Source organism: Lolium perenne, chromosome 5 (genome assembly GCF_019359855.2).
Source record: "Lolium perenne isolate Kyuss_39 chromosome 5, Kyuss_2.0, whole genome shotgun sequence".
In the NCBI taxonomy this organism is placed as follows: Eukaryota; Viridiplantae; Streptophyta; class Magnoliopsida; order Poales; family Poaceae; genus Lolium; species Lolium perenne.
The window spans coordinates 28,938,722-28,957,537 of record NC_067248.2 but is presented as its reverse complement, the minus strand read 5'-3'; the positions used below and the strand labels follow the sequence as shown (position 1 = coordinate 28,957,537).

At 48.5% G+C, this 18,816-nt stretch overlaps 1 long non-coding RNA gene across 1 annotated transcript; it reads right to left on the bottom strand.

Moving 5' to 3' along the window:
• Nucleotides 1-3,345: 3,345 nt before the first annotated feature.
• Nucleotides 3,346-3,975, bottom strand: LOC139831230 (uncharacterized). Its single transcript, XR_011745903.1, has 3 exons — nt 3,859-3,975; nt 3,545-3,718; nt 3,346-3,451 (listed from the first exon to the last, which is right to left on the bottom strand). It is a non-coding gene; the product is annotated as an uncharacterized lncRNA (long non-coding RNA).
• Nucleotides 3,976-18,816: the final 14,841 nt, after the last annotated feature.

Below are 18,816 nucleotides of genomic sequence, written 5' to 3'. Positions count from 1 at the left end.
ACTGGTACACCGGCGAGCGCTACTTAAGCTAAGCAAAATGCGGCCTATAAAGTGGCCTACGCGCGCGGCGGTGCCGGTGGTGGCGCAGCGTGTCGGCGGCAGATGGTGCCGACGCTGTCGAGGATGAGCTTCACGCGTCGTCCGCGTCAAGCTCGACGGTGGACGCGGGCCTCCCGGCGGGCCGCCTCGTATTCACGGATGAGGCGGACGGCTTCCGCCTCCTCCCGGCGGAAACGCTGGTGAGCCTCCGCCGCGCTGATGGCCTTGGTCTGCGCGAGGACGGCGTCCTCCTCGTCGCTGCCGTGGACATAGTCCCCGGCGGAGAAGGTGGGCGACCGCGCGGGGACGAGGTCGTCGTCGTCGCTGTTGTACGCGACGGGGAGCCGCGGTGCGCGGCATGACTGGCCGGACGAGGAGCCCTCGCCGGCGTTGCCGTACCTGGCGAGCTTCCCTGGGGGCGTGGGCCCCCAGTTCGTCCATCGGCGGGCGCTGCGCTTGCGCGCGCCCTCCGACCGGTTCCATTTGCGCCGCTCCGCACCGGTGCGGAAGACGGCGGACGCGGCGGCGAGTCGCCGCCGCCCAATCCGGCGCCACGGCCTGCGGAGCCGCCTCGGGACGCCATCGCCCACCGTCGGCCGGTGGATTGCTGCCTGGTGCTCGCTGGATTGTTCGCCGGAGATGGTGCTTGGCGGCGGCGGAGGGAGAGGAACGGCGGAGGGGAGTAGGGTTTGCGACCCGAACTCCCCTCCGCGAACCCTTTTAATAGGGGCCGTTCGGAGATTTGTTCGGTCCCCTGAACTTATTTTACCGGCCCATCTTTTCGATCACTGATCTGCGACACATTTGGCCTGAACCCGTAAATCCGCCGGAAAAGTTCGGTTCCGGCGGCTCGAAATCAAACTCTTTGTTTCGTAAGATGATGTCATTCCTGTTGTTGCCAGATGCCTTATTTATTGTCATTGCATATCACCTTTTCTTTTCCTAGGCATTAGTTGGCCCTCACCATTGCATAGATTCATAGCATCCTTTGCATCGCTTTTAGGATCAGCAGTTAATCATGTGCCATAGTTAATGGATTGAGCCTCCGTGAAAAAAGCGTCGTGCAACATACCTATGCCAAATGGCGCTGGATCTGATTAAGGCTGATCATAGTGGTAAGTATCATGTAGTAGTATCATGCATATGATATTTGTGTATGATACTATCTCTATAGTGGGTAATATCATAAAGTAGTATCATAGCCATGCTATATTTATTGTTTTTTAGAATCTCAATGCAAATTTGTGTATAAGATTTGTTTGTCATTAAATTTTCTTGTGATATGTGCTATGATACAGTATCCACCTATGTTACTCTAATCTCCTCTCTCCTCCTTAATTAGCTGCCACATCATCATTTTTGTGGGACCAATATGCATGATACTAGCTATGATACTAGCACTATGACCAGCCTAAGTTGGCCTAGTGCTATTGGTCTCTCACAATCAAACCTGCTGCCCTGCATGTCCCTCTCAACCGAACAAACGTTTGTGTTTATCTTTACGGTTCCTTCGACGTTCCGACAAGTATTATGCTCCGCCCGCACCACCCAACACCCACACTTTTCCCCTTCTTTATTTTCAGGGCATCTTCAATGGAGCGACGCAGACGCTGAGCGACCGTTTGTGTCCATCGTGACCGAAATTGCGTATGAGCCTTGCTCCAGCGGGGCGACGCAAAGTGATTGGTCCGTCCGCGGCGACGCATACCTGGCCCAAATATGCGCCAAATGGACCAACATAATGCTGAAAATCCAATACGAATTCTAGTTCTATTATTCTTATTCGTTCTATTTAACCAATTGCCAAACATATTGGTAACATTAGTTGGAGGAGGTATATTAAAATTGAAATAGACTATAAGCCAAATGATGTGTGCAAAAGGACATGAAATAAACAAGTGATCCACAGTCTCCAAAAAAATCACAAAAACAACACATCCTACAACCATTCCATTTTCGTTTTGCTAAATTATCTTTCGTGAGTACCACTTTATTATTTAGGAACAACATGAATATCTTACTTCAAGCGGGATTTTCATTTTTAAAGATATTTACGTAAAAATCTAGTATGCCATTCATCAAGTCCACGTACATAGATTTTACAAAAAAAATACATGTATCATTAAGGTTCCATTTAAAACTGTCAGGGGTAATGATAGCTAAACCGCCATAGGCCTACAACGTAAATGCAACCATTCATTCCCTTTATATTCATTCAACACTCTTCTAAAACCAATTTTCAACGGTGTTTGAGCCAGTCCATTTGCTACTAATACATTTCATTTGAACAATGTTATATAAGGATGGATGTTGCTACGATAGAGGTGTATCACCTAACCAAACATCCTTCCATAACCGGATTGCACTGGTGGAAAAAAGGGCTTTGGTCGCGGTTGGCAACTGCCATTAGTCGTGGTGGCCCAACCGCGACCAAAGCAGCGCGACTAAAGGCCCCCCCCTTTAGTCGCGGTTCCTTACGAACCGCGACTAAAGGCCCGTCCACGTGGGCCGCAGGGGAGCACCAGGGCGGAGGACCTTTAGTCGCGGTTCTTCTGGCCAACCGCGACTAAAGGCCTCCGCAGGGTTTAGGGTTTTAGCCCCCCTCCCCCTAAATCTGGTTTCTTTTTAATTTGTATTGTTTTATTTCTTTTGGGTTTTAATTTTGAAGGAGTTTCACATATTCTACGGTACTGTATACATACATGCATATGAATGTACAATTTCAAACAAATTTGAAATTAGAACCAAAAAGAATTCAAGAGGAATATACAATATATATTCAATATCGGATGACCATATACAATATATATTCAATATCGGATGACCATATACAATTTTGAACAAGTTAGTTACAAATTCTGGTGCATATAAAGTTCTACGTCATCGTAATAGTGTTCTCCTCTAGGATCGATGACTTCCCTCGCCAACCATCCAGCTAGTTCCTCTTGAAGTGGTCGGAAGCGAGCTTACTGGACTAAGCGTCTTCCGGAGGTTATTCCTCGGGATGTTGTTCTCACACGTCTGGTCCCGCTCATTGCGGTATCTCCGGATCCTCTCACAAACATAGTATCCACATAGATTGGTCCCCGGTGGCTGAATATCCCCGATCGTCCGCACCGCCATTTTAAAATGTAGCTCCTTTTCGAATTCACCGACCTTGGTATCTACGAACCGTCTCCAAACCCTACGAGGCAAAGAAAATTAAATAAACAAGAGAGTTATTAATTAGTTACTTGATATTAGGAAATGATGAACGAAATAGGCCGATCGATATAGAGCGCAAATGAATGAAAATAATTACTTTTGCATCATTTTTCTCATGTCGCCCCAAATCGCCGGATCCATATTCAGAGAGTCGTGGACGAGAACTGAGGAGGTCTGAACTTTAATTACCATAAGAATCCAGTGGAACCTGCGGACACGATACATGCACAGTCATGCATAACTCATCGATTAGCCACATACCATAAACAAAAGAGAATGTGCTCAAGACAGAAACACTCACCCAAAATGGTAAGGAAATAGAATATCACTTTTCTGTTGCTGTTTTCTAATAAACCGCCACAGGTCATCCTCCACGTCGGCGGGGTGGTGTTCTAACACATATGAATTAACGATGTGTGGGTCAATGAACCCAACATCATGGATGTTCCTTATTCGCATTTCCCGCTTCTTCATTCTGCATAATATATAGCGTACACAACAAGATAGTTAGGACATATATATATATATATATATATATATATATATATATATATATATATATATAGTGCAGGCCGGCAATGAACGAGATGGGGTAGAAATTAATAAATCACTTACAGAACGTAGCAACTGATGATAGATTTGTCGAGGTCGCGCAGATTGAACAGCTGGAACAATTCACTCAGAGGAATTTGTACCCAGTAATGTTTGAAGTGATGCTCATATCTAACTTCCGCATAGATATTCACTCAGCTCGTTCTCCATCTTCTCCCACTTAGGCTGCCAAAAGCGATACCCTCCTGGCCCCATTTTATGATTGTACTCCTTCTTGGCCGCATTTTCCTTATTTTTTTTCGATAGTTCAAGGAACTGCTCCGATTTCTTTTGCTTCACAAATTCTGGCCAATCATGTTGCAGTTTCTCATATTGTCCTTTGAAATCCGGAGTCTTGCCCTGGTTGACAAAGTCATGGGCTAGATTTTGCTTGTATTTCCGGAATGCGTTGGCCATCCTAGAAAGAAGCGAATCGTTTGACTAGCTTGCGCCTCTCCTTGTTTTCCGCAATCTTGTTACCCTCCTCATCGTATTTGCGGTATTCCGGAGGTAGAACGAAATGTTCCATAAGCTTGTTGAAGCAATCTTTTTTTTCTCTCTTATCGACAAAAGTGAAACCAACACGTGCCTTCTTTGGCTCATTCCACTCCTGGCGGGTGATCGAGACGTTGTCTCTAACAACGGCTCCGCATTGGCTGACAAACTTGGTGGCGTTCTTGCTGGGCTCCAGCGGCCTGCCGGTTGCTTCGTCGACAACATCGATGGTGCATGTTTCTCCTGCTTTCATCGTCTTGGTTGCGCCACGCTTTGACGACGTACTCGATTTTTTCGACGATCCGGCCGAGGGCTAAAATAAGAAAGAGAGTCGCGCGCGTTAGTACACACACATTTATTCAAATCAGTTAGTTGTATCACCAGACGCTCAATATGTATATATATATACCTCGGCGCCGGAGGTGGTTGCTACTTCCAATTGAAGATCGTCGTTTATCGACGTTTCTTCGGCATCATCTGCTTGCTGACGGCGCCCTTCATCTTCACCCTCAAGGTTCAGATAAGAAGAAATATCATCTTCTTCTTCTCCGGTCGGCACATATGGAATATCGCCTTTTATAATGCCGAACATATGGTCTTCAGCGTCCGGATCATAGTTGTCCAGAATCGGGTCAGCTCTATCGTCCGCCATATGTCAGTCCTGAAAACATGTAGTAAAAACAAATTAATTGTGTATATGCCAGCATTATCACATCTCTTCTACATATAAAGAGAGAGGGCGACGAGGGAGGCGAGAGAGGGGGGACGCTTGTATTAGATGTGTATATGCGGACGATCGACCTCGCCTCGCATGCAGTGACCGCGTGACCGAGAGACCGGTGGCGGTGGCGAAAGGACGGTGGCGAAAGGGCGGTGGCGGTGACGCGTATTAGATGTGTATATGCGGATGATCGACCTCGCCTCGCAGTGACCGCGTGACCGAGAGACCGGTGGCGGTGGCGAAAGGGCGGTGGCAGTGGAGGTGGCGGTGCCGATCCTCTCTCTCGTAAAAAAACAAAAAAAAACCCCGCGCGTATACGGAGGGGGCGGCGAGGGCCTCGCCGCCCCCTCCATATACACGCGGGGTCGGTGGCGAAAGGGCGCTGGCGAAAGGGGGGTGGCGAAAGGGCGGTGGCGGTGCCGAGGACACATAACCCTCGCCGAGGACACATAACCCTCGCCACGGTGGCAGTGGCGGTGGCGGTGTTAAGTAAATTTTTTGTTAAGTTAAATTTTTGTTATGTCAAAATTTTGTTAAGTCAAGATTTTGTTAAGTTTACGTAGGGGGCGACGAGGGGCTCGCTGCCCCCTCCATATATGCGCGCGCGGTGGTCAAATTTTAGTTTTTTTTTTACACAAACTTGAGTTTTTAGTTTTTCTAAGTCAAATTTTAGTTTTCCTAAGTCAAATTTTAGTTTTTTTTCACACTCTTTTTTAAGTCAAATTTTAGTTTACAATTTTGAGTTAATTATTCAAAATTTTAGTTTACAATTTTTAAGTCAATTTTAGTTTAAAATTTTAGTTTACAATTTTAGTTTACAATTTTTAGGTCAAATTTTAGTTTTTTTTCACACTCTTTTTTTCACACTCTCTCTCCTCCCTCCTCTCATCTCTCTGCCATGCGCGCATGACCGTGCGGCGCCGCGCGCGCGCGTGGCCGGAGCTAGGCCGGCGGGCCGGCGAGCAGAGATCGAGCGAGCGCGCGCGGCTGGCGAGGGCGCGCGCGCGGCGCCGGCCAGGGCGGCGGCGGGCGCGAGCCGGCGACGTGTACGGCGAGGGCCGGCGCGAGCAGAGATCGAGGGCGCGGAGCGCGCGCGCGCCAAAAATCGGCGAGGGCCGGCGGCGGGCGAGCAGATAGAGGGCGGCGCGCGCGCGACGACGCACGGCGAGGCGGCGGGCGACGGCGGCGGACGACGACGGGCGGCGACGACGGGCGGCGACGACGGCAGCCCGACGGGCGCGCGGAGAAGAAGTTCGCGGGCGGAGAAGACGAATGGGGCGCGCCCGCGCCCGCGCGTATAAATAGGGGTGGGCCTTTAGTCGCGGTTGGGGTCGCCAACCGCGACTAAAGGTTATTTTTTAGTCGCGGTTGGGGACCCCAACCGCGACTAAAGGTATTTTCGCTGTGTTTTTATTTTCCTCGCGCAAGGACCTTTAGTCGCGGTTGGCCGTGCCAACCGCGACTAAAGCTCTTTTTTGAAAATACTTTTCTTTTTTGAAAATCATATAATACATATAATATATCAAAAAAATCAGAAAAATAAAACTAATTCAATTCAAAATTTTAAAAATACAAATAATATATCAAAAAAATCAGAAAAAAAACTAATGCAATTCAAAATCTTAAAAATACAAATAATATATCAAAAAATTTCAGAAAAATAAAACTAATTCAAATAAAACTAATTCATTTCAATATGTTAAAAATACAAATAATATATCAAAAAACTAAGAAAAATAAAACTAATTCAATTCAAAATGTTTAAAATACATATAATATATCAAAAAATTCATAAAAATAAAACTAATTCAATTCAAAATCTTAAAAATACAAATAATATATCAAAAAATTCATAAAAATAAAACTAATTCAATTCAAAATCTTAAAAATACAAATAATATATCAAAAAATTCAGAAAAATAAAACTAATTCAATTCAAAATTTTAAAAATACAAATTATCAAAAATTCATAAAAATAAAACTAATTCAATTCAAAAGTTCGTTGGCCCCCTCTTCCCGCCTCTTTCCGCCGACCCCCTCTTCCCTCCTCGTCTTCCCGCCATTTCTTCCCTGTCTTCCCGCCTCTTTCTTCCCGCCAATTGTTTCCCGCCAATTTCTTCCGGCCTCTTTCTTCCCGCCAATTTTTTCCCGCCAATTTCTTCCCGCCACTTTCTCCCCGCCTCTTTCTTCCCGCCAACTGTCTTCCCGCTCCCATTTTTCCCGCCATTTGTTACTACATATAGGTAGCCCGCCTTGGCCAGCATCACATCTCTACAATCTCTCATCACTCTCTCATGGCTTCCACCGCACCCACTCTAACCTACCAGCAGGTGGAGGAGCTTTGCGCCTCGAACTACCCTTGCCCTCCGGGCTACCGCGTCTCGCCCGGGAGCCTAAGCGCCGGCGGCGTGCCGGTCCCTCCCGTCCCTCAGGGTACTGCACGCCGGGCGGCCATCACGAACCACTAATACCTCGACCTCACGCCGGAGCAGCGGATGAATCCCCGTTGGCATCCCGATAACCAGCATACTTGGGACGCCTTCTTCATCAATCGGCGTGAGAGGGCGCTCGCTGTATGAGGAGGACGGTCTGCCTCCCCGGAAACTTCCACGAGGCCGGCCGTCGGCTATGGTGGTACGGCCGGACTCTGCAGAGCGTCATGGACTACATCACGGCCGGCGATATCCCCCGCTGCGCTACCCTCGATTCGAGCCACGAGCGCCGCCCGACGAGCAGCGACGACAGCGGCACGACGCCGGCAACTTAGAAGGCGACGACTACCAGTACAACGGCGGCGGCTATGAAGACTACGAGTATGCATATTATACGCCTAGGCAGGAGTATGACTAAATCACTCCAAATTTCATGTATGCAGGAGTATGACTTAGTCACTCCAAATTTCCTGTATGAAGGAGTATGACTTAGTCACTCCAAATTTCATGTATGCATGCAGGAGTATGACTTAGTCACTCCAAATTTCATGTATCATCAGTGCTATCTCGAGTCAATTGAATCATTCGAAAATGGACACCAAACACATCACGGGTAATATAATTCACATGATTCATTCAACAAAGTTTGGTACAATAAATTATTACACATCATTTCTTCCCTTGTGTCCCTGCTTGCTTACGATTGTGCCGTATCCATGGAGCATCCTCATCATTTAACTTAATGCTTGGGTCGGTGTTCACTTTGAAGGGCGGAATTTCAGCAAACATATTATAATCTTCTCGACATGTCTGTCTTGTCCTCCACTCCCACGATGTTTCTTTTCCACTGAAAGAACAATGTGGCGCTTTGGATCATCGCATGATGTACTGATCGTTTTCTTATCTTTCCGTTTCCTCGGTTTGCTACTCATGTCCTTCACATAGAAAACCTGAGCGACATCTTTCGCTAGGACGAATGGTTCGTCAAGATAACCAAGATTGTTGAAATCCACCATTGTCATTCCGTATTGCTGGTCCACCTTTACCCCACCTCCTGTTAGCTTGAACCATTTGCACGGAACAAAGGGACCCTAAAGGAGGGTCCATAGTCAAGTTCCCATATCTCCTCTATGTAACCATAATATGTGACCTTTTGCCCATTCTCGGTTCTTGCATCAAAGCGGACACCACTGTTTTGGTTGGTGCTCTTTTTATCTTGGGCGATCGTGTAAAATGTATTCCCATTTATCTCGTACCCTTGGAAAGTCGTTATAGTCGAAGATGGTGTCTTGGCCAACATGTACAGCTGATCTACAACCTTATTGTCACTCATTAAATGTTTTCTCAACCAAGCTGAAAGTCTCCATGTGGGCCTTCCTAATCCAGGATTCGGGCTTCCCGGGGTTGTCCGAGCGTAAAATATTCTTGTGTTTCTCAAAGTACGGAGCCACCAAGCTGGAATTGGTCAGAGCGTGTGGTGTGCTTGAGTCGAGAGAATGGCCGTCCATACATATCATTGATTTCCTTCCGATCGTGCCTTTTCCACTTAGTCTCCCCTCGTGCCGCGATCGAGGAAGACCAATCGGCTTAAGGTCAGGAACAAAGTCAACACAAAACTCAATTACCTCCTCATTTCCATAGCCCTTGGCGATGCTTCCTTACGGCCTAGCACGGTTACGAACATATTTCTTTAATATTCCCATGAACCTCTCGAAGGGGAACATATTGTGTAGAAATACAGGACCGAGAATGGAAATCTCATCGACTAGGTGAACCAGGAGGTGCGTCATAATATTGAAGAAGGATGGCGGGAACACCAACTCGAAACCGACAAGACATTGGATCACATCGTTACGTAACCGTGGTAGAACTTCCGGATTGATTACCTTACGAGAGATTGCATTGAGGAATGCACATAGCTTCACAATGGGCGGTCGAACATTTTCCGGCAGGAGCCCCTCAAAGCAATCGGAAGCAATTGCGTCATAATCACATGGCGGTTGTGAGACTTCAGTTTTGGAACTTTTTCTCCGCCATGTTTATTATTCCCTTTATATTGGACGAGAATCTGACGGGACCTTCATACGCTCGAGGCATTCAAAAAGATGACCTTCTCTTCTTTGGTCGAGCGTAGCCGGCACGACCTTGAAACCGTTCCGGATGCCGGTCATCGTGGTCTTTCAAACTTTCTTTGGTCTGCCGTGCTTCCTTTGTATCATTTGACTTCCCATACACGCCCAAGAAGCTTAGGATGTTCACGCAAATATTGTTCGTAACGTGCATCACGTCGATTGCAGAGCGGACTTCTAGGACTTTCCAATATTCTAGCTCCCGTAATATAGATTTCTTCTTCCACATGGCTACGTGCCCGTCAGCTCCTTCGAACTGATTGTCCGCCAGGACCCTTTCCAAAGATGACTTTCAAATCCTTGACCATATCAAATACCTCAAGCACCGGTGTGTTCCGCAGGCTTCGGCCGGTGATCTGCCTTGCCGTTGTAATGCTTGCCTTTCTTTCTTCTTGGATGACCTTTCGGAAGAAATCGACGATGCCCAAGGTACACGTTCTTCTTACAATTTGGCAAATGTACACTTTCGGTCTCATGTAAGCGGTGCGTGCATGCATTGTATCCCTTATTTGACAGTCCCGAAAGGTTACTAAGAGCAGGCCAATCGTTGATGGTTACGAAAAGCAACGCTCGTAGGTCAAATTCCTCTTCTTTGTGCTCATCCCACACACGGACACCAGGTCTGCCCCAGCTGTAAAAGTTCATCACCTAATGGCCTTAGGTACACCTCGAAGTCGTTGTCGGGTTGCTTCGGACCTTGGATGAGCACTGGCATCATAATGAACTTCCGCTTCATGCACAACCACGGAGGAAGGTTGTAGATGCATAGAGTCACGGGCCAGGTGCTATGGCCGGAGCTACGCTCGCCAAAAGGATTCATGCCATCCGTACTTAGACCAAATCTTATGTTCCTTGCGTCGGCTACAAAATCTTTGAACTCTCTGTCGATCTTTCTCCATTGCGTTCCATCCGCGGGGTGTCTCAACTCCCCGTCCGACTTACGGTCCTCTTTGTGCCATCGCAACAACTTGGCATGCTCTTTGTTCCCGAACAGACATTTCAACCGTGGTATTATAGGAGCATACCACATCACCTTGGCGGGAACCCTCTTCCTGGGTTTCGGCCCTCAACATCGTCACCAGGGTCATCGCCTCGATCTTATAACGCAATGCGGTGCATACCGGGCATTCATTCAAATTCTCGTATTCACCGCGGTAGAGGATGCGGTCGTTGATGCATGCATGTATCTTCGAACCTCTAAACCTAGAGGGCGGACAACCTTCTTTGCTTCGTACGTAGTGGCGGGCAACTCGTTATTCTTTGGAAACATATTCTTCAACATTTTCAGCAAGTTTTCAAATGCCGAGTCAGCTACACCTGCTCGTGCCTTCCATCTCAGCAAATCCAAAGCAGTAGCCCAGCCTTTTTCAGACCATCATCGCATCCGGGTACAGCGCCTTCCCGTGATCCTCTAACATGCGATCCAAATTCTCCCTCTCTTTTCAGTTTCGCAGCGTCTCCGCGCATCAGCAATGGTCCGACCAAGATCATCAACGGGATCATCACGTGCCTCTTCTTCACCTTCCCCTTCACCTTCCCCTTCACCTTCAGCATCCTCCATGAAAGTATCACCGAAATGAGCAAGATAGCTTTCATCGATGAAATCATCCCCTTCTTCATCTTCTTCCATTATAACCCCTCTTTCTCCATGCTTGGTCCAACAATTATAGCTTGGCATGAAACCGTGCCGAAGCAGGTGCATGTGAACATCTCTTGAGGAAGAGTAACCCTTCCGATTCTTACATTTAACACATGGACAGATAACAAAACCCCCCGCTTGTTCGCATTGGCCACTACGAGGAAATCTTTCAAACCCGCACCGAACTCGCCGGAGAGTCGGTTACCGTACATCCATTGTCGATTCATCTCGCATTATTATAATATAAAATATATAATTAACCATCATGCATTTGTTAAACTAACTAGCTACAAACAATATAAATTAAACAATGAACTACACACACATGCACATTTTATCAACGACACATCAAAGGTTCAAGTTGCTAACCGCGATCGAGGAGGAAAAAATAAATGAGAAAGCTCAAGTGTGGCTCCAACACTTCATATCATGTTTGTTTCATGCTCTTGGGGCATTTCATCAAACACCTTATGTGCATAAGAGGAACCAAAAGCAAACCTAACACCCACTTGTGAAGCTTGTGAAGAGAATGGCACCAAATGGCTAAGTGTTGGCTGCTGGATGGGTATATATAGGGGAGGGGCTTTAGTCGCGGTTGGTCTGGCCAACCGCGACTAAACGCCTTCGGGCACCTTTAGTCGCGGTTGGCCTGGCCAACCGCGACTAAAGACCCCCACGTGCACCGGCTGGCCACCGAGCGCACAGGCTCAGGGCCTTTGGTCGCGGTTCTCCTCCCGAACCGCGACTAAAGGTACCATTAGTCGCGGTTCCTGCAGCATCGCGACTTATGGGGCTCACCCGAAGCCTGTTTTTCCACCAGTGTTGTTGATCCAGATCCTATATAGAAATGACATCTGCTACAGAAATTATTCTTAACTCGCGTAAGACCGTTCCAAAAAGGTGATTCCATTGGTTTTGCGTGAACTTGACAAAGAGTTTTTTTGTTAAGATATTTGTTGCGGAACAACTGTTGCCATAATCCTTCTTCGTTGAGCAATTTGAACAGCCACTTTCTTAATAAACATTTTTTTAAACTCGAGTACATTGATTTTTAGGCCTCCCTGATATTTTGGCTGACATAAAATAGTCCATTAGTTAACCTATATACTTTTCTTAGTACTACCTCCATCCCATGGCTTGAGGCCTATTTTTTTTCTTCAGAAAGTCAAACTATGTTAAGTTTGACCAAGTTTTTATCAAAAATTATTAACATGCAAAATACAAAATTAACATGCAAAGTACCATCTATTGCCAAAATAATCTAGACCTAAAATAGTCTAACCGCTTGCGCACACCAATGGGAACTTCAAGAAAAGATATAGCATGAACATTTGTAAGCTAGTTAGGAGTGAATTAATAAAGACAGTTGATCTCAGAAAGTAGTTTACTTTGCCAACAAACCGACTCTCTAGTCTCTAGATTCCATTCAGCATCGCGCAATTCTAAGGGTGTGTTCGTTTTTTGGATGGGGTGGATTTCCATTCTATCTGTCACGGAACTGTTCCATCCATGTGTTCGGTTTGGACAAATTTTTTTGTCACGGAACGGTTCCATCCCTGTGTTCGGTTTTGGAATGGGATGAGAATGGAATGGAATGGGTGAGATAGTCACCGATTAATTATTCTAACTCGATTATTTATTTGCTAAACTTGATTAAGTAGTGCTAAACTTGATTAATTATTGCTAAACATGGTTAATTATTGCTAAACTTAATTAATTATTGCTAAACTTAATTAATCAGCGTGTGACAGTCACCCGTTCCACCTCGTCTGGCCGAATCGGAGGAACCACTTCATTCCGGATCTAGGGGAATATTCCATTTGGAGGAACCACTTCATTCCATTCCAGTTTGCAACCGAACGCAGAAACGGGCTCTGGGTGCGGAACGGTTCCATTCCATTCCACCCCATCCCCAAACCAACCGAACACACCCTAAAAGGTTAGGAACAAAGAAATCCCTTAATATGTAGGAATACTGGAATCATGCACGCTGAAACACGAACTAGCGTAGATATATTTTATTGTGTCACACGGCTCGATTCCTTGGTTTCCTTTCCCTATAGTTCTGAATAAGCCCAATCTACTTTTTGATTGCACCCCCGTTGTGTTCACCAATCAGCACCATTGTGCTCCGTGTACATCTGTATTGGGCATTCTTCGCGTGTTGATATGATAGTACGTGCTTGGGGTTTAAAGGGTTAATCTCGTCTCAATTCGCAACATAACAACTGCCAGGCTACTGAAGTTACCCTGTCACCTGATACGATACTCTGTCAGCCTCGGCTCGTTCTTATCAACATAACAACATAGCAAGGATAAAGTAGCAGTACCGCAAATTCTCAAGGACAAGAGAACACGAGACACTTAACTGCATGTTAATTGTTATTCGAAACCACAGACACACAGACACACACAGAACACTGACAGAACACAGAAGCACCTACTTCAGTCCTAACACACTTACACTGCACGTTCATTGTTACTCCAAACCACAGACACACAGACATTGAACACTGACAGAAGCACCTCCTTCATTCCTAAACCTGGATACCCCTAACACGGACCTAGGACAACCTGGATCGATCTCTCTAATTAAGCAACACAAGCACACATACGGACTAGTGGCGACCGGCCGGCCGGCTGCTGCCCGGCGCGAAGGCGAATACATGGACTAGTTCTTGGATATGGCGACCCACGCGGAGTAGCTGTGCATGAGCATCATGAGCACCGTCAGGCTATTATCCCAGGGCGAGCTCGCGCTGTGCCCGTTGTGGCAGCCGCTCCGGTAGAGGTAGCCGTCCCCCAAGGCGCAAGCGGCGAGGAAGGACGCCTTGCCGGAGAAGAAGATGCCTGATAACAGCAGAGAGCGGACGAAGCGCAGGTCGGCCCAGCCGGCGGGGACGAAGGCGATGCCGTTGGCGGCGGCAGCCGCGGCCTCGTGGGCAGCGTCGAAGGCGCTGCCTTTGACGGCACGAGCGGCGGCGACGGCGCGGTCCTCGACCATGTTGACGGCCATCCGGACCACTAGGAGGTGGATGGCGGCCATGATGATGTTGGCGACGAGGCGATATTGGGTGTTGAGAAGGCGGCGGTAGAGGTCGCTCTCGCAGTGGTTGGCCGGCGGGTTCGCTGGGACTGTGTTGAGGCCGTTGCCCAGCATGAAGATGAGGACGAGCAGCCTCAGGTGCTCCGTCGCCACTCTCTTGATCATGGCCATGGCCGCGGCTCCCTCCCTCTGCTCTCACTGCCTCTGGCTGCTTGCTATCGAATGGTGCTCTTGGGCGCGCTTGGGGTGCTGGTTGGATGGATGGGGAAGGAAGGAGCACCTCGATCGTGTATTTATAGTCTGCTTGTAAGCATACTCCGTACCGTAGTTCCGGACGGGCACAGGAGTGCCGGAGAGATGGGGAAAAATGATTGATTGATCTCGATCTTCCGATTGACATAAAACTAAAGCGGGAGACGTCGAATATTTGAAAGACTCAGTCAGCCTCCGATCCGACGTAAAGCTGAGAGACAGGGAGGGAGGGGGGCATGCATGCATGAAGAGATCAAGGCGCGCATGGCTTGAACCTTGTGTCCAAACTCAAACGGCAACACGTTCTCAGCCATGCCATAGGATTCCCCTGGCCGATCCTTGTTCAGTCTGAAAAAAATGCGTCGTGGTTCTAAATTTTTAGAACTTTTCCAACTATAGTAGTTTGCGGTCTCCCGTTTAATTATTCTCTTCATGGGCGCTCCCTTTTGATTTGCTATACTTTGTTTTTTCTTCACCTTTGTCTTTGTAGAGGACAATATGGTTTCTTGGGAACTCTTTTTCTTTCGAAAAGAGAAATTGCCACAGGATTCCACGATAAAGGCATGAATAGGTCATTCCCTGGGCATCAACCATAGGAGAGGGAGGCAGGGATATGGGATCTCCGGATGTGTGACGAATGATCGATAATTCACAATGAATTCAAACTCCTCCCGACGACGCTGCCAGAAAATAAATTAAAGGAAACTCCTTCCCAGTGTGGAGTCTTCAGTCTTGTACCACGGGCAGCTTTCCATTATGTAGCTGACTTAAGGTTTTTCAAACCAATAGAACGACATGTGAACCTCCTTGCAATATCTCTACTACCTAAAAAGGACGAGAGCGTTCCGTTTCCTGCTACTCCGTTGATCCATTTCATCCTTCGTTCAATTCCCCCGCCCGTTGCTTCCTCTGTCCCGTGAACTCCGCCTCGTCGTGAAAAAATGTGTCGTGGTTCTAAATTTTTAGAGCTTTTGCAACTATAGTAGTTTTGATGTCTCCCTTTTAATTATTGTCTTCCTAGTTGGGAATAGCCTAGCTTGTAGGCGCTCCCTTTTGTTTGCTCTACTCTATTTTTTCTTTACCTTTGTCCTTGTAGAGGACACTGTGGTTTCTTAATATTAGTTTCCAAGGTAAATTAGATAGCAAGATATATATTTTTTGTAATTTTTCTTCATATAAGTGAAATAGGAAATCGGTTGTTCAGATACATATATCTTGTAACGCACTAATTAATGCGCGCGCATGGCCTGGACCTTCTCACCTTGTGTAATCTTGCCATGCCACAGGATTCCCCCTGGTAGCCGACTGGGAGGGAATCAGGGGATAAAGAAAAGAGAGGAGAGGACGAGAGGGTAGCACTTGTTGTGAAGTGTATATGTGGATTGCCTCTTCTCTTCCGCCACATTTCTGGGCTGAGGCTGTCGCTACGTCGGCCCACCTCATTAACATTCAGCCTTCCGCTGCTCTACAGGGTGGCATTTCTCTCGAGCGTCTCTCTGGTGTTTCTCCAGACTACTCGACTCTCCGTTCTTTTGGTTGCGTCTGCTATGTCCTTCTGCCTCCTCGCAAACGCACCAAACTGATCGCTCAGTCTGTTGAGTGTGTTTTTCTCAGATACAGTGATGAGCATAAGGGCTATCGCTGTTGGGACCCCGTTGGTCGTCGGATGCGCATCTCTCGTGACGTCACGTTTGATGAGACGCGTCCCTTCTATCCTCGCCCCACCTCGGGTACTTACCCGGTGGATGATATCTCTTTTCTTCTTTTTCCGGATGCACCCCCTGCTGTCCCTCCTCCCCTCCCTCCTACTTCTGATGCGCCCCCTTCGGCGCCATCCTCTCGTTCGTCTAGTCCACCTAGTACCCCTCGTTCTCCGGCTTCGGCTCCTTCCGATGCTGTCCCTTCTTCCTCTTCTTCTGATGACTTGTCTTCTGCAGATGAGCTTCCCCCTTCCCGACCTGTTCGTCAGCGTCGTGTTCCAGTTCGTTACTCTCCTAGTCAGTATGGTCTCTCTGTCGTTTCCGAGCCGACTTCTTATCGGGATGCCGAGCGTCATCCTGAATGGCAGCTTGCCATGGCTGAGGAGATCGCTGCGCTTGAGCGCACTGGCACTTGGGATCTTGTTTCTCCCCCTTCTGGTGTTCGTCCCATCACGTGTAAGTGGGTCTATAAAATTAAGACTCACTCTGATGGATCTCTTGAGCGCTATAAAGCGCGTGTTGTGGCTCGTGGTTTTCAGCAGGAGCACGGCCGTGACTATGATGAGACTTTTGCCCCTGTGGCTCATATGACTACTGTGCGTACCCTTCTTGTTGTTGCTTCTGTTCGCCGCTGGTCTGTTTCCCAGCTTGATGTTCAGAATGCTTTTCTTAATGGCGAGTTGAGTGAGGAGGTTTACATGCTGCCTCCTCCTGGGTATTCTGTTCCCAATGGGATGGTTTGTCGTCTTCGACGTTCTCTCTATGGTCTCAAACAGGCCCCTCGTGCCTGGTTTGAGCGCTTCGCCTCTGTCGTGACTGCTGCTGGTTTCTCTCCTAGTCTTCATGATCCAGCACTTTTCGTTCACACTTCTCCTCGTGGACGTACCTGACTGTGTAGAAAGTGGTGGTCGCGCAGTGCCAGAAGAGGCAGTCACAGAACCAGCAGCGCCCGGCGAGGAAGAGTCTGGAGTAGCGAGCAGACCACGATGACCCCTGAGAATGTCCTGATCAGAGAGTGCAACTGTAGAAGATCCTGAAGAGCCAGCCTGCTGACGATCCTGGAACTGCTGACGTAAACTGGGATCCCGCGTCCAACAGGTGGAGGAAGTGTGGCCAACCTTGCCACAGTAGGTGCAATGAGGACGAGGGCGGAGACTCGGACCGCGAGGCTGCTGACGTAAACTGGAATCCCAAGCATCAAGCAGGCGGTGAAGCTGCGCTATCTCATGCGCAGAGAGGGGCGCGACTGGAGAGGTCGACGTACAATCAGGTGCCGACGAGGAGCTATCACCCACACGCACAGAGGCCACCAAAGGGGATGACGGAGAGCAACACGCCGATGAAGACAGAGTCGGCAAAGCGCGGTCATAACCACGTGAAGAGGCCGCGAAAGTCGATGTAGAGCGGCAGGCCGATGTAGACGGAGTCGACGAAGCGCGGCCATAACCGCGGGAAGAGGCCGCAAAAGTCGATGTACAGCGGCGGGCCGACGTAGACGAAGTCGGCGAAGCGCGAGCAGAGCCGCATGAAGAGACCGCAAAAGTCGGTGAAGCGCGGGCAGAGCCGCATGAAGAGACCGACGTAGACGGAGTCGGCGAAGCGCGGGCAGAGCCGCATGAAGAGGCCGCAAAAGTCGGTGAAGCGCGGACAGAGTCGCGTGAACAGGCCGCAAACGGCGACGAAGAATGGCGAGCCGTCATACACGGAGGCAGCGAACAAATACCAAGTACCGATGGGAGGCCCAAAGATAAGGCGGGATCAGCGGAAGAAGACATCGGATAACAACAGCCGACGTTTTTTTTTCTTTTTTTTTTTGATTTTTTTTTACCTCAGATCAAGTCAACGAGCAGGAAAAAAAAAGAGGGCCGGCGCAGAAAAAAGAGGGCCGACGCGGGATCAAGAAGAGCAGGGGCGAGCGGGCCAAGCGGGCCAGGAGATCGATGAGATCGGGATCAGTCGATGGGCGACAGGAGCCTGGCGACGGGATCAGCGGATGGCGACGGGATCGGGAGGAGCCGATGGGGCGCCACGAGCGGGACAGGCGGAATCGGCCGGGCGCCACGCGCGGGACGGGCGGAATCGGCCGGAGACGGAGTCAGGCGGGCGTCGGGCGGGCGGAATCGGCCGGGCGCCACGCGCGGGACGGGCGGAATCGGCCGGCGGGGGCAGACTCCGCGCGAATCCCAGGAAGATCGGCCAGAGGAAGGACGGGGACGGGAATCGAGGCAGAGCAGAGGAGATCGACCAACTTCGGCCGGGAATCGAGCGGAGGAAGAACTTCGGCCGGGAACAAGCAACGTCGGCCGGGAACTAGAATCGATTTTGCTCTGATACCATGTTATGATAATATACTTGTTGTATTACCAGGGGGCCAAATGCCACAATATATAGTACATGTACAGGTGCACATATGCAGAAAACCCCCTAACATATGGAGAAACTACAATAGACAGATACATCTAACATCACTCAAGTTCATGTGCATGTATGGTGTAGCAGTAGCTACGCTAGCCTAGGCGATCCATCCATCATTCATTCGCCTCTCTGCTTTGCGTGTGATGCAGTGCC